At 45.8% G+C, this 15,125-nt stretch overlaps 1 long non-coding RNA gene across 1 annotated transcript; it reads right to left on the bottom strand.

Moving 5' to 3' along the window:
* Positions 1-12,934: 12,934 nt before the first annotated feature.
* On the bottom strand, positions 12,935-14,757 carry LOC127564804 (uncharacterized). The gene is made up of 2 exons (XR_007954361.1): positions 13,785-14,757; positions 12,935-13,344 (listed from the first exon to the last, which is right to left on the bottom strand). It is a non-coding gene; the product is annotated as an uncharacterized LOC127564804 (long non-coding RNA).
* Between the last annotated feature and the right edge of the window lie 368 nt (positions 14,758-15,125).

Raw genomic sequence — 15,125 nt, 5'->3', positions numbered from 1 at the left:
TCCATAGTTCTCTCTCTGAATGTGGATGGCTCTTTCTATCCCAAGTCTAGTGGAATTATCTGATCACCTCATTGTAGAGAAAAGCCAAATCTATCACAGCTGATCATCACATAATTTTGCTGTTACTGTGTACAATGATCTCCTGGCTCTGTTCGCTTCCTTCAGCATCAGTTCCTGTAGGTCTCTCCAGGCCTCTCTGAAATCGTCCTGCTGGTCATTTCTTACAGAACGATAATATTCCCTGACATTCATGTGCCACAATTTATTCAGCCGTTCCCCAGCTGACGGGCCTCACTCAGTTTCCGGTTCCTTGCCCTTATAGAAAGGGCTGCCACAGACATTTTTGCACATGTGAGTCCCTTTCCCTCCTTTATGACCTCTCGGGATGCAGGCCCAGTAGAGACACAGCTGGATCAGGGGGATGCACAGTCTGATGGCCCTTTGGGCACAAGGGCTGTGATTTCCCAAGAGTGAAGGCGATCCATTCTTCTGCTGGGGGTAGGGCCCGGCAGAGGAAAGGCTGAGGGGCCAGTCCCACCACGCTGCCAGGAGACCCTCTGACCCAATTCAGGTTCCCTCAATCCCAGGCTAGGGATCATGGTCCAGGCAGGAGTAAGTCAAGGAAAATGAGAGATTACTATTATTAGGAAACCAGTCCCCACTGACAGAAAACAAAGGCTCAGCAAGTGGTTGGATTTCTGGCGCTGCTGAAAATATTAAACTATTTTCAGGAAGAAATGCTGGTGTCTGTGTGGGTTTGTGTGAGCCAGTTTTGGAACAAAAACCCTTAATTAGAATGGGAGACCAGACTTCTCTCCCAATCCCCCACTTCGGAGTTCCAGAAAAGGCACGTGTGCAGCGTGCAGACAGGAGGCTCGCGGCAGCCCAGAGAACTGGAGGTCTGAGATGGAAGCCGTTTGATCCACTTGGGAAGCCAAGCCAAGGCAAAGAATTAGCCGCTGTGGAAGAAATGCGCCCCGGAATGCTGGGTGGGCTCTCAGAGAACATGGACACGAGCCCCGGGGCACACCCCCCCCCCAGAAGAGCAGCACTGGAGGGTGTGCCCACACTGATGAGATCAAGGGCCCACCAAAGCCTAAGAAACCAGCCGAGGGACAACAATGCCTCGTTACTGCATCTCCCCTGTTCCTCGTCTGCTGCCCTGGCCCAGATGGGAGGGCCGGTTCCCACGGAGACGCCAGAAGCCCGAGCCCTCAGCAGACAGGCCAGGAGAGAGCTCACTGTCCATCCCACTTGGAGGCGTCAGGGGGAGAGGGTATCAAGGAAGCACTGAGCCCATGTGGACATGGGATTGGACGGTGAGAAAAGAATCAGGGACATTCTGGGATCTCATATTTGTGTGGGGGGATGTCAGGTCAGACTCTCCAATCCTTTCATTTTACACATGAGGAAATCAAGGCACAGAAAGCTCAACTGATTGTCTGTCGCAGAAGGAATCCTCAGTCAGGATTTGAATCCAGAGCCTTCTCTCCCCCCCACCCCACTTAGGCAATCAGGGTTAAGTTAAGGGCCCCACAGCCAGGAAGTGTAAAGTGTCTGAGACCAGATTTGAAGTCAGGGCCTCCTGACTTCAGGGCTCTATCCACGGCACCACCGAGCTCCCCCTCAGAGCCTTCTTTCTAATCCACACACTGCCTTTCTTTCAGATGGGGGGCAGGGAGAGAAAGTTCAACAACATTAGGGAATTTGGGGGAGAGCAGGCTTTTTGCGAGGGGAAGGAGATAATCTATTCCATGTCACAGCCATGTCAGACAGAGCATCTGAAAATTATAAGAAGTTAGGGGCAGCTGAAGTCAGGAGGACCTGGGTTCAAATCTGACCTCAGACACTTACCACTTCCTGGCTGGGTGGCCCTGGGCAAGTCACTTAACCCCAACTGCCTCAGGGAAAGAAGAAGAAAATTATATGTGGAAAAAACTTTTAAATCCAAGAAATGTCCTATTTCTTTTAAAAAGTGACAGGAGATGGCCTTTATTTAAGGTACACCTAATCCAAGAAGTATTTCCTGCTTGCTCTGGCCCTCTCCCCTCCTCACACTCTCTTCCTTTTGTCTTTGTGAACTCTGGGTGCCCAGCAGAGTGGGAGCCCCCTGAGGCCGACACTTGGGGCTCACGTCTAGCACGCGACGGCTCCTCATGGCCTCGGTGGTCCGCCAGCTGCCCACGGTCCCTGACGTCGGAGGACACTCGGGCTGGGACAGACCTTCCCAGGTCTCCGAGGCAGGTGCCCAACCTGCCCCAGGAAGGATCTAAAAGGAAGAGTGAAGGGTGAGGGGGTCAGACAATGGGGGGACTCCCCCTTCCAGAGCTCCCTATGGAGACCCTGATTCTGCACCATTTAATGTTCCCACTTGACTGATGTGTGTCACATAGAAAGCGCTCTCTGGCCAAGGGGAGGCTCCTCTCCACAGGAAAGGAGGGAAGGAGAGGAGGAGGGAAGGAGGGGAGGAGGGAGGGAGGGAAAGAGGGAAAAGGAGAGAAGAAGGAAAAGCTGATGGAAAATAATAGGGAAAGACTAAAGACTTGTGAGGTTCCTTTTCCTCTGCTCTATTGTTTGTGAGATAGGGGCCTTCATTAATCTCCATTTTACAGATGAGAATATTGAAGCTCAGAGAGGTTAAGTAGCTAGCATGTTTCTTAGGTAGGATTTGAACTCAAGTCCTCTTGACCACAGTTCTAGACTATATTCACTGTCCTACTGGTCTGCTTCTTCTCCGCTCTATATCCATCTCCGAAATCGATTTTTGAGCTCACGCTGGAACTTTCAAGTCAACCTGGGATACCTGAAAGGCAGTGCAGTTTGGGAAAGAGTCTAGAAGGTATTAGAGGTGCCTGATAGTGAGAAAGGCCTGGCCCAGCCCCCGGGGAGGACGGGCCCAGCTCCCGGGGAGGACGGACGCAGCCCCCAGGGAGGACGGGCCCAGCTCCAGGGATGGACGGACCCAGCTCCAGGGGTGGACGGACGCAGCCCCCGGGGAGGATGGGCCCAGTTCTGTGCCCCCAGCCTACACGATCTCTCCTTGTGACACACCAGCCACATTGGGGCACACGCTCTCTCTTTAACACAACAAAATGATGGCTCCCAGAATACCAGCTCCATGAACATCCAGTGGGATTCTCTTCGGCCCCTCACATTTCCTTTGGCAAACTCCCAGTTGATGAAAGGAGCTCCTTGGTGAATTCCGGCCATCTTTCCTTCCCCACAGCCTCCTCCCCATTCCACTAGATAAAACAGGAACGTCTGGTTCCATCAGACACAGTCAGGACCCACCCTGGGCCCCGAGTCTCAAAAAGCCAACAGGCAGAGAAACAGAGGCCTCCGCAGACCCTGAAAGCCTCTCCCTCGGCCCGTGCTGGGTTCTCCCTAACCTTGGGGCCCACTGACTGTAAGCCCCCTCAGGCGTTTGCAGGCCGGACCCCGAGGGCAGGAGTTACAGCCTGAAGCCCCTGAAGCACCTGGTTCTGGAAGCTGCTCCTTTAGGACAGAAGGGAAAGCCCTCGGCTTAGAGCCCTCTGCCTCCTGGGGTTTCCAGGCCACTGGCATTCTGTGGCTTCTCCCATCTATCCCCTGGGTGTGTCATCATCCTGGCAGAGCGGGGCCCAGCTCCCCAAAAGCCCACACGTGTCAGCTAGACAGCTGACGGAAGCCACAACTTTGGGCCGGGCCCAGCCAACCAGAAACCATGAAACCAAACAAGGCTCAACGCCATTCAGTGATTCATTCCGGGAGGATTTTAACGGGATCATCCGAAAAGAACCTTTGACAAAAAGGGATATTAGAAGAGGAGGCAAGAATCCCACGGAAATGGGCTCCTCTGAATAATCTCATTGGAGAAACCATTTCAAACGGTAAATTTACCAAAATTAAAAAACACATTTCGTACAAACCACAGGCCAACTTGGAATCCAGTTTCAAAGTGATGTTTCAATGGAATATTCAGTTACTCAGTAGACATTTTTTAAGCACCAAAGATGGATTAGATATGAAGTTATAAGGAAAAGAAACAGGCCCCTGCTTGCCAGGAACTTCTCCTTCTATTGAGAAATGGCCAGTAGAGAAATCTTGAAAATGTGTGAAATAGTTTTTATATTACATATGTAAACGTGTATATGATTTATGCATGTACATATGTGTATATAACATGCCTCCTATATATAGATTATATGTGTATATGTATGTGTATATATGTACACACGTGTGTGTGTTCTGCAAAACAGACCCGTTCTGATCCTTCCCCTAAAGACCTTTCAGATAGTGGAAGTCAGCCATTCTAACTCCCTCCCCATCTCCCGGCCTTCTCTTCTCTACTCTAAATATCCCACTTCTTTCAGCCAATACTGAGGGAGTCATGTTTAAAGGGCGATCTTTGGAGGAGTTTTAGAATTGTCCTGTTGAGCAGACCTAGAAGCAAAGGATACAAGTCATAAAGAGGGGAATTAAGGCTTGCTAGCAGAACAAAAGCTCTGCTGGGGACTGCTGCCACCCCACAAGGAGGTTCCCCCTCCTCAGAGATCTTGAAACTGAGCCACAGCACTCAGTTATCTATCTTAGAGTAGGGATTTCTTTCCTACTGATGGTTAGGCGGCTGCCTCGGTCCCCTCCAAGTCTCACATCCTATGATCTTGTGATACATTTAAATATAGTTCTCTAGGTGATCAAATGAACACACAGATTTTTGGATTCTCAGAGACAGATGAATAGGCTTAAGGGATTAGATCAGGCCGGCCTAATCTATGGACAGGCCTGAAGAACTATGGACAGAGGCTTATAATACTGTATAGGAAATAGCATCTTAAAGGGGAAAAAAGGAGAAGGAAAGCAAAATAACTGTATGATTTTACAAATGATTGGGTAAAAAAAAAATAAAAGCTAAAAGAAAAAGGGAAAGATGTACCCAAGGTAGAATTTCAAATAGCAGGGAGTGATAAGAAGGTTTTCTTAAGAGAACAATTTAAAGAAATGAAAAAAACAAGAAAATGGGAAAGTGAAAATAGCTCTTCAAGAAATGCAAAAATAACAGAAGTGAGTGCAAGGGATAATGTTGTAAAAAATTACCCTGGCATGGGTTCTGTCAATAAAAAGTTATAATTATTAAAAATAAAATGAAATAAGGAAAAGAAATACAAAAATAACTCAACAAAAGACTTAACAGAAATGTGAGGGACTTAAAAGAATCAAAAGAGATTAAAAATATGTGGCAAGGATACAGGAATGATACAAGAAAGATCAGCAATATTGACCATGGTGTGGTTATTGATCCAGAAATAGAGAATGAATCGAATTTGGTCTTAGGAAGCATTGTTAACAACAGGCTAGTGAGATGATAGAACTCCAGCTGAGTTACTGGAAACCCTAAAAGATGATGCTGTTAAAGTGCTGCGCTCAGTGTCAGAAAGTTGGGAAAGTTCACAAAGGCCACTGGATTGGAAAAGATCCATTTATATCTCAGGCCTAAAGAAGGGAAAGCCAAGAACATGTTCAAATTACTGTACAATTGCTCTCATTTCAGATGCCATCAAGGTTATATTTAAGATTCTACAAGCTCAGTTTCAACAATATATGAACCAAGAATTACCAGAAGAATAGGCTGATTTGGGGAGCAGCTAGATGGTGCAATGGATAGAGCACCAGCCATGAAATCAGGAGGACCTGAGTTCAAATGTGACCCCAGACATTTAACACCTCCCAGCTGTGTGACCCTGGGAGAGTGCAACCCCAATTGCCTCAGGGAAAAAAAAAATTAAACTGATTTTTGAAGAGGCAGAGGAACTAGAGACAAATTGCCAACATTTGCTAGATCATGGAAAAAATAGGAACTTCCAGGGGGAAAACAAAGACAACAAACAGCAACTTCTTCAATTAGACCAAATGCAAGTCCTTAAAGACATGGTAACACAAGGTCATCTTAGTTCTCTCCTGAAGAACCTGTGCCAAGAAGCCAAAATGCAACAGAAGCAAACATGAGAGGAATGATTGGCTTAAGATCCAGGAAGGAGTATAACAAGGCTGTATATTGTCACCTAATTTATTTAACTTATATTTACATGATGTGAAGTGAAGACTGAATGAATCAAAACTGGAAGTCAAGTTACCAGAAGAAATTTCCACAATCTCCGATATGCAGACATTATCACTCTGATGTCAGAAGGTAAAAAGAAAATAATAAACCTCTTAATGAGGGTGAAAGAGGAAAGTGTAAAATATGGTTCAAAGATTAACATTAAAAACAAAACAAACAAAAAAGGCCTGAGGTCATAGAACAGGTTCCATCACTTCTGGCAAACAGAGGAAGAAAAAATAACATTGTTAGATTGTATATTCTTGGGCTCAAAGATTACTGCAGACAGTGACTGCAGCCATGAAATCACAAGATCCTAGCTTCTTGGAAGGAAAGCTACAGCAAATCTGAACAGCGCAGTCGTCACATGGACAATAAAGGTCTGTATGACGAAGGTCAAGCTCTTGGGGGGGTTTGTTTGTTTGTTTTTTCCAGTACCGATATGTGGCCATGAGAACTGGACCATAAGGAAAGCTGAGCACTCCAGCATCAATACTTTGACTTTCTAGAGAAGTCTTTTGGGAGTCTCTCAGACAATAAAAAGATCAAATCATTCAATAATTTGTAATTTTTTTTAAATTAAAGCTTTTTATTTTCAAAATATATACATGGGTCATTTTCAGAATTCACCCTTACAAAACCTTGTGTTCTATTTTTTTTCCTTCACTTTCCCCCACCCCCTTCCTCAGACAGCAAGGGATTTAATATTTGTCAAACATGCACCATTCTTCTATACATATTTCCACAAATATGCTACACAAGAAAAATTAGTTCAAAAAAAAAAAAACAGAAAACAAAATGCAAGCAAATGACAAAAAGAGTAAAATATTATGTTGTGGTCCACACTCAGTTCCCACTATCCTCTCTTTGGGTACAGATGGCTTTCTTCATGACAAGACCATTGGAACTGGCCCAAATCATTGTATTTTTAATGAGAACCACGTGCATCAGAATTGATCACTGTATAATCTTGCTGTTGCTGTATATAATGATCTCCTAGTTCTGCTCATTTCCCTTAGCAATAGTTCATGTAGGTCTCTCCAGGTGTCTCTGAAATCATCCTGCTGGTCATTTCTTGTAGAATACTAATATTCCATAACAGTCATATACCATACTTTGTTCAGTCCTTCCCCAACCAATGGGCATCCATGAATCAGTCAATAATTAAAGAAATTCATTCAAACTGCTCATCGGAAGTACAAATGTTTAAGCTGAAGCTTAACTACCTTCATCACCTAATGAGAAGATGGGACTCCTTGGAAAGGATCCTGGCGTTGAGAAAGATGGAAGGCAAAAGGAGAAGGGGATGGAAGAGGATGAGATGGATAGAAAGTGTCATGGAAGCAATGAACATGAGCTTGAAAAATTTTAAGAGATAGTGGAGGATAGAAGGGCCTGGTGTGTTATGGTCCATGAGATCATCAAGAGTCAACACGACCGAAAAACATAGAATAAGAACAGGCAGGAAGGGATGTTTTCTGGGTCTCTTCTAATTCCCAACCTCAGCAATTTGAGAAAAATGGCAGTAAGAACATTCTTAATGATTTCAAGTTAAAAGGAATTCAATGGGCTGTTTATTCCATTTACAATCAGTCATTCCTGTAGAAAGGGAAAAAAAAGACTACAAACTAAGCAAAAGGCTAGAGTAGAGGTCATTCTTAATATGCACCCTTACAGACAAAAATTCAGTAATGATGGGGGCAATTGTTTATAGTCTGAAACGTATTTAAAAAAAATAAAAAGACAATCCGCTGCAATGATTATAGGGAATAGAACTTAAAATATTTGGCCCATATAATTAAATGTTCCATGAAAAAGCCTACCAGCCAGCAAAATGCAAGCCAACCAAACAAGAGGGAAAGAATCTAGGAAGGAAATTATTCAGTAATATTTTAGAAAACTTAAGTTTTTTTCCTTTCACTCAAATTGAATCACTCATGAAATGACACTGAATGATATTCCTTTCTGATAAACATCAACCAAAATCTTAGTAATTGAACTAGTCTCAAAAAACAAAAGATATACCAATTTTTTTTAAAGCCTTTTTAATAAGCCATAAATGCCTAGCTCTTGGCAAAGTATGATTTCTGCTCTCTCTTTTTCTTCTAGGAAATGGAAGGTGTAAGATCTAAGAATTTGGGGTTGTTTAATTTGATAACATGCATAAATTCCCTAGTATATGAGCCCTGGTGTAAAGAGCCACTTTTGCATTGATCATTCCATTTGTAGGGACATTAAGTATTTTTTTTTTTTCTGTCAATACATTAATGACCAGAAACCAAGGGGATAGTGATTAGCGAAAAGTATCAAACGGGACACAATCATCAGCAGAGTCAGGACATCGATGGGTCAACCTGCCCTTTATAGGTAAGGTAAGAAACACTTTCCCTCTGCCCTTTGTTAGTCACAAAGAAAGAATTCCATTTATCTTTCCAGTTGATGGGAGAAAATGTGGATGGAGCCAAAAGAATTGTGTCTGGAAGAGCACAGGGTCATAAATTACCCAGTTAATCTGACTCTTCCTTTTGGTCCTTAGTGGAACTTCATGGCCAGCAATATGGAAAATAGATTGAACAGCTTTTCTGCCTCATAAAAGGCAGAGGCTTTTTGGACTATGTTAGTTGTTGTTCAGATGTTTGACTTGTATCCAGACTCTCCCGAACCCCATTTGGGGTTTTCTTGGCAAAGATTCTGGAGTTTGCCATTTCCTTCTTTAGATCATTTGACTGATGAGGAAACTGAGGAAAACAAGATTAAAGTGACTTGCCTAAGGTCACACAGCTAGTAATCGTCTGAGATCAGTGTAGAACTCAGGAAGAGAAGTCATCTGTCTGACTCTGTCCACTGAGCTTACCCAGTAAAGATGGAATCATAAGGAGAAGTTGAAGATTTGATTCCCTGGAATCAAATCCACATTAAAGGAGTGGACTTTGGCCAAGAGGAGGGCTACGTCTTTGTCAGAGCAAGTGGGGAGGAAAGAAAGAGTGGGGGGTGATGGCAATGGGGTCCCAGAATGAGCAGGAGAAGATGCTGGGAATCTGCCTTCACATCTTGGAGAGATAGAGGAGATGAGCAAGGAACTGAGACCAGGACTGAAAAGGGAGAAGGCTGGATCACACTGGGGAAAGTGAAGAGTGCTTGCAGGGACCCTAAGCTTCTCATGACTTTCTAACACCAGTCTTCTCCTGGAGAAAGGCGGTGCTGCTTAGTGAACAAGAGCAGTCTCAGAACCCGGAGGACCCCGTTCAGGGCCTATCTCCAACAACCCAGTGTGATTGTCACTGAAATTCCCAGTGACCCAGGACACTTCTCTAAGGCTGAACTGCAGAGCAAATGGCAGTCACATTGGGAAAGGGAGATTCCTCACCGGGAGTCCCCTGTGCTAATGAAATAATCCTCTAGAAAAACAGGTGTTTCTTATTCACGTCCCCTATAAACACAGCCCTGGTCTTCTCGCAGTGACGACAATTTTCATTCATAGAGTGGTTTTCAGAGCACTTTCTCCAAGGGCACATAAGGTCATCTGTGGGTGCTCCTCCCATCGGTGCAGCTAGAACTCCCAGCACATGCCATGTTATATCCTATCATGTCTGTCTGAGTGTTTTATGCTTAGCGTCTCGGTTCTATGGCGTTCACAAATTTTATTGTGAAGGAGATGAGTAAAACCCAAGTTAATAATTTTTTTTTCACATTTGAGCTAAAGCGATTCTCCAAAGCAAAGATTACTCTTTTCTCAATGATTACATGTTATCCAGAAAAGCTTGCAATAATACCTCACGGGTAACGGCTCATCGCATTTTAATTAAGAAATACAACCCATGGCCAGTGAAAATGCAGAGCTGAGATCAAATGGGGGATCATGAGGATCTCTTTAATCCACTGGGCTCCGCGCAGAGATAAGCAATTCCTATGGCTGCTATGAGAGATGACTAGAAGGAGAAAGAAGGATCAAAGAAGAAAGGGAGAGGAAGAACAGAGAGGAAAACGAGAAAAAAAGAAAGAAATTGTGGCTAGTGATCAAACCCCAATAGCAATGACCTTCCCTGTCCCATGGGTCAATGGCTGCCCTTCCCCATTCCACAAAAACATGGGCATTCAAAAAAAAAAAAAAGATTTCCTGAGATCTTTCTCATTCTGGCCAAAAGTGTGGGCTCCTTAAATCTTCCTTCCCTTTGGCTCGGCCCAGCTGCTTCCCACAGCTTCTCCTTGTCTCCTTTTCCTTAAATCAAAGATGACCATTTCCTCCTTAAATCAAAGATTATCACTTCTTCCCTGCTTGCTAAGTGGCTAATAGGAAAGTCTACACAGACTTCCAGATTCGGTAGTGGAAGGGACAGCTGCAAAGGCTGGGTGAGTAAACATAAGGCCAGGCAAGGAAAACGGGAGAATTCTTACCCAGAGAAATCTCTTCCCTCTGAAGAAACCATGGGATCATGGGAAGCCTCCATCGTGGGAGGTCCAGTGCAGTACCCGTAGGAAAAGGAAGAGTGGGGATTAACAAATGGCTAAGGAAGGGCGCAGCTCACATAGCTGGGAGGAGGTGGAAGCAGGAGGGCCCAAAGGCACGAAGGCATTCCCTTCTCAGCTCCCACATAGCTGACATACCCCCGATGACTGCGGCTCTACAGGGCATCCATTCCGTGTGATCCGCGCATTCTAGCCCACTCACAAATATTAATAGCCACACTTTCTATTAAGTTTGCTCTCTTTTTAGGATCCAAGCAGTAGGCAAATGGTGCCGAATGCCTGGTTAAGCCCTGACAGCTGACAGTGTTATTTCATTCCCCACCATCTTATTCTCCCATGAAAACTCACGCCTTCCCTTGGGGGCTAGATTGCTTGAATGTGAGGCAAAATCCTTTGGTCACCTTCACTATGATTTCTGTCTTTGCCTATTGAGTCTCCCCAAATCCGCCGTCGGAATTAGCGACTAACCACGTCCCTGTCAGAACGAACTCTTTCTAACTAATGCTGCCTGCCCGGGGCCCCCTCCCGCTTTTTCAAAATGTCTTAGAAGAGGGTTCCAAGATTTTCTCGGATAGGCAGGAATTCTCCATCAATTCGTGGCCCATATTTGGTCACATGTGCAGAAATGTTTCTATTCTCTCCATTTTACAAGTGAGCGTTCAGAGGCCCAAAGACCAGAAATGGCTTTCCCGTCATCCCTCTGCTAGGAGCGTCAGACACTTGGGACTTCCCAACCAGCTCTGGCTCCATTGCAAAGATGCCGCTGCTCTTCCGACGTCTACACCTTCCCAAATCTGAGGTTCTTAGCGCTGTCTGTGCTTAAATCCTCAATAAAAAATGCACCAGTCTTTCCACTGGCCCTTTGGACAATATGGAGAGGTGTGGGCCAGAAGATAATTCAAAAGGGGAGATTCTAAACTGGCTGAATAAGCAAAACCAGCCTCTTTTATCAAGGAATCTTTGTCCAAGAGGATGGAGTTTGTCAGTGAATACAATACGACTGTGGGTCTGGCCGTGTAGTCTATTCTTCCGCACTTTGTATCCATGACTTGGAGGAGAGATAGCACGGCTTATGAATTTGAAGATAGTACAAAGAGAGATGGGAGGATTACGAATAATATGATGAAGAAAAGGACTCTGAAGATCTTGAGAAGCTCAAATGTGGGACCAGATCTAATAAGACGACACTCGATAGGGATAAATATAATATTTATACTGGAATAAAAAAATCAACTTCACAGTATGAATGGGGGAGGCGTGGCTACATAACAGGTAATCTGGAGGTTTAAATGCACTGTGAACTCAAGAAGGGCTGACATCCGAGACAGCCAGTACAAACCGTGTGTATTAACAAAGACCTGGTGTCCGGGACGAGGAAGATAAGAGTCCCCTTGCACCATATCCTGGAGACAGAGCTACAAATGGAGGAAGTTGGTCAGGTAGCCCAAAGTCACACAGCTGGTAGATAGTAGCCTCTCTAACCAGTGCCTCTAACTCCAAATCTAGTGGTTTTTCCCCAAAGACACATAATTGTGTAGACTGCGTCTGGATCAAGGTCAGTTCGGAGAGTCACATTCTAGGAAGGACATGGACAAATGGGAAAGCACCAAGAGAACAGAAGGAGGATCAATGGGGAGAAGAAGCAGGGAGGTAATGCAAGCTGATGAAGAGACAAACATGAACTGAGCCACCTGAGAAGGTACCAGGCTGCCTCTTCTCAGGGGTAACCGGGTCCCCCCACTTCTCGGAGACATGTCTTGGAGACAATATTTCAGAGAATAATTTGGGTCAAGCATAGATCAGTCTAGAGATGTTCTCTGAGGTTCACTGACTGTCAAAATGGACGCTCAAAGATAAGCCCTTTCGGGAAAAGTTGAAGTTGGAGGGGGACAGAGAGTAGAATTCTAGGTTTAAGAGTCTAGCTTTTATTCAATAGAGACCCAAAATGACAGAAATTGACCGTTGTTAGTGGCAAAATCACATGATCATGAACAGGCTTTGGAACAGAAAAATCTGGCCACACTCTGTAGGCCAGAGGAGAGGCAATGAAGAATATAAATGGGCAAGGATAGCTGGTAGAAAGCAATCATAATAAAGAAGGGCTGAATCGAGATGGGAGCTGCTTTCCCTGTGTCCCTAAAATAAATATTAAATTCATTTCAAGGACCTATGTGTTGATATTCAGAAATTTATTTCAAATTGTCAGGAAATGGTGATAATAAAAGTTGTGATTCAATTAGCTCACCACAAGGCTTCCCCATAATTAAATTATTCCATCTTCTGTATTTACGATAGCTGCCTTCCCTGTAGCCTTTGAGAAACATAGAAATGTTCTTTATGACTTCAATGGCCATTTAAGTTTCCCTTGGAGAAGGAGGTACAGATGGCTTTCGGATCCAAAAGTATTTATTCATATGAAATGATAATTAAAACACACACTGCACAGATGTCCCATGGGAAAAATCAATCTGGAAGTAATAATCTGTGGATTTTGATGCAAAGCCTTTAAAGAAAATCAAACTCACAATTCACGGGCAACAAGCTGTACTGGGCCAATCATCACTTGGACAATCTTCATTCAGTCCCTCCTGACCCCTATCAAAGCTCCTGGACGTGATTTTCTTGTCCCGTACTGTTCAATCAGAAGACATTCACAAATGTGGCCTTCTGGGCAGACCGACCATCCCATTATCATTGGAAAGCCCCGGAAGACCATCATTGGAGAAATTATAGACCCGTTATTACATCAATTTATCATCTCAGTGACCCTCTGAAGTCTTCATATTCACACCGGAAATCTATGGAGCAAAGACGGTCACGTTAAAGTCATTACCTGCCTGGGAAAAAAGGGTGATTTCTGGTCCCGTGAACAGTAAGTGGCTCAGCGCACAGAGCCGGGACTTTATCTGCCTCATTATACTCCTGAGGTCAAGCAATCGCTGTGCAGCAGAAACTTCAAAACGGGGAGTTCTCAGGCCAGGGAGAGGCGCCAGCCTCGCTGCCTGTGGAGGCGTCCCGGACTCTGATTTCTCCAAATCCTGGGGTTTAGAGAGAAAAGGCCTCAGGGATCACCAAGTCCACTCCTTCCTTTTACAAGTAAAGAAACCGGAATCCAGAGAAGGGGGGACTTGACACAGGAATGGGTATCCAGAAACTGTCTCCGAGTCCTACCCGGTCACTAAACCTCTCCTGGCCTCCATTGCTTCATCTATAAAATGGGAGCTATAACAGCACTTACCTCCCAATGTCACTGTGTAAATGACATGAGCTGATGTATGTGAAGCACTCTGAAATTCTGAGTTATTATTATTTATAATCGTTGTCCCAAATCTGAGAAGTCACATAAGGAGGCCGTGGGACTCTGACCCAGAGGCTCCCACTCCTTTCCACAGAAGAACCTCGTGGCAAGCGTCGCATCGTCTCCCGGCGGTGAGGGATGATCAGCTGCTCCTCTCAGCATTCAGTTACATGATAAATGGCGAAATGTCCTTATCAGGATGAGGGCCCGAGACCCTTCTCCAAACAGCAAGGGCCGTAATCAGACGTAATTCTCCGCTAACTGATTTTGGCCAGGGCCGAGAAAATAGTCCCGGTGAGTCTCACTGCGTGGATCTGTTCTGTGGCCAATCGCGCTCACAAAGCGGGGACGGGAGGGGCGGGTTCCTCCAAAACTGGGCCACACACGGCTTCAAGGACTGGTGTAAGAACGTTCTGTGTGACTTGGTCAATGTGAAGATCCTCCCTGCCCTGGAACTGGGCTGGGGGACCCCAAGGCTCGAGGGGGACTAAAAAACACTTTTGGAAATGGAGTCTTAAGTCCCCCCACTAGAGAGGGAGCTCTCTGAGGTGCGGGGCTCGTGCTGCCCGTCAGGCCAGGCCAGTGCCCCAGTATTGGCGCCCACTGACCAACGTGCGTCAAGTGCGGTGATCAATCTAGAAAATGTCCCGGCCCGGCCCGGGGTTACACGTCCCGCCTTCCTGGAAAACCTTTAGGGACTCGGGAGACGGAGAAGTGGAAGAAACCGGGGGGATGACTAAGCTGAGGCCCTTCCGTTCCAGACAAAGTCCGTGGGTGTTAAGGGACCTGCGGTGACACGGACCAGAGCCCGGCCCGCAGCCCATCCACGAGGGAGCGACAGGCCCGGGAGGACTCATCCTCGAGGGCCAAGCAATGGGGATCACTCTCCCCAACTAACTCAAGTTGGCCAGTCTGTACCTTCCCATCCCCCCACGTGTACTCACACACTCACTCCCTGTCTCACACACTCTTGTTAGGGACTTTCCTTCAGAGAATTGCCAGGTGTGTCAGGTCAGCTGGTGGGATGGGCCCAGGAGGCAGCAGGGGGCGTGGCCTCTGAGGGGGCAGAAGGGGCGTGGCCTCTGAGGCAGGAGGCCCTGTCCTACAGGTGCTGGATCTTAGGGCGCAGCACTGACTTCCACGCCCGGCTCAGTGGGCTGGGCTCGGGGCAATCCCAGAGGAGAGTAAACAAATGGCTAGATTTGAGTCCCTTGGCAAGAAGGATGCGGAGGGAAGTAGAGACGGGCAGAGGAGCAGAGACACACATACAGCTGCTCCTGC

The sequence above is a fragment of the Antechinus flavipes genome, chromosome 5 (genome assembly GCF_016432865.1).
Source record: "Antechinus flavipes isolate AdamAnt ecotype Samford, QLD, Australia chromosome 5, AdamAnt_v2, whole genome shotgun sequence".
Classification (NCBI taxonomy): domain Eukaryota; kingdom Metazoa; phylum Chordata; class Mammalia; order Dasyuromorphia; family Dasyuridae; genus Antechinus; species Antechinus flavipes.
This window is presented reverse-complemented; position numbering and strand designations above follow the sequence as displayed.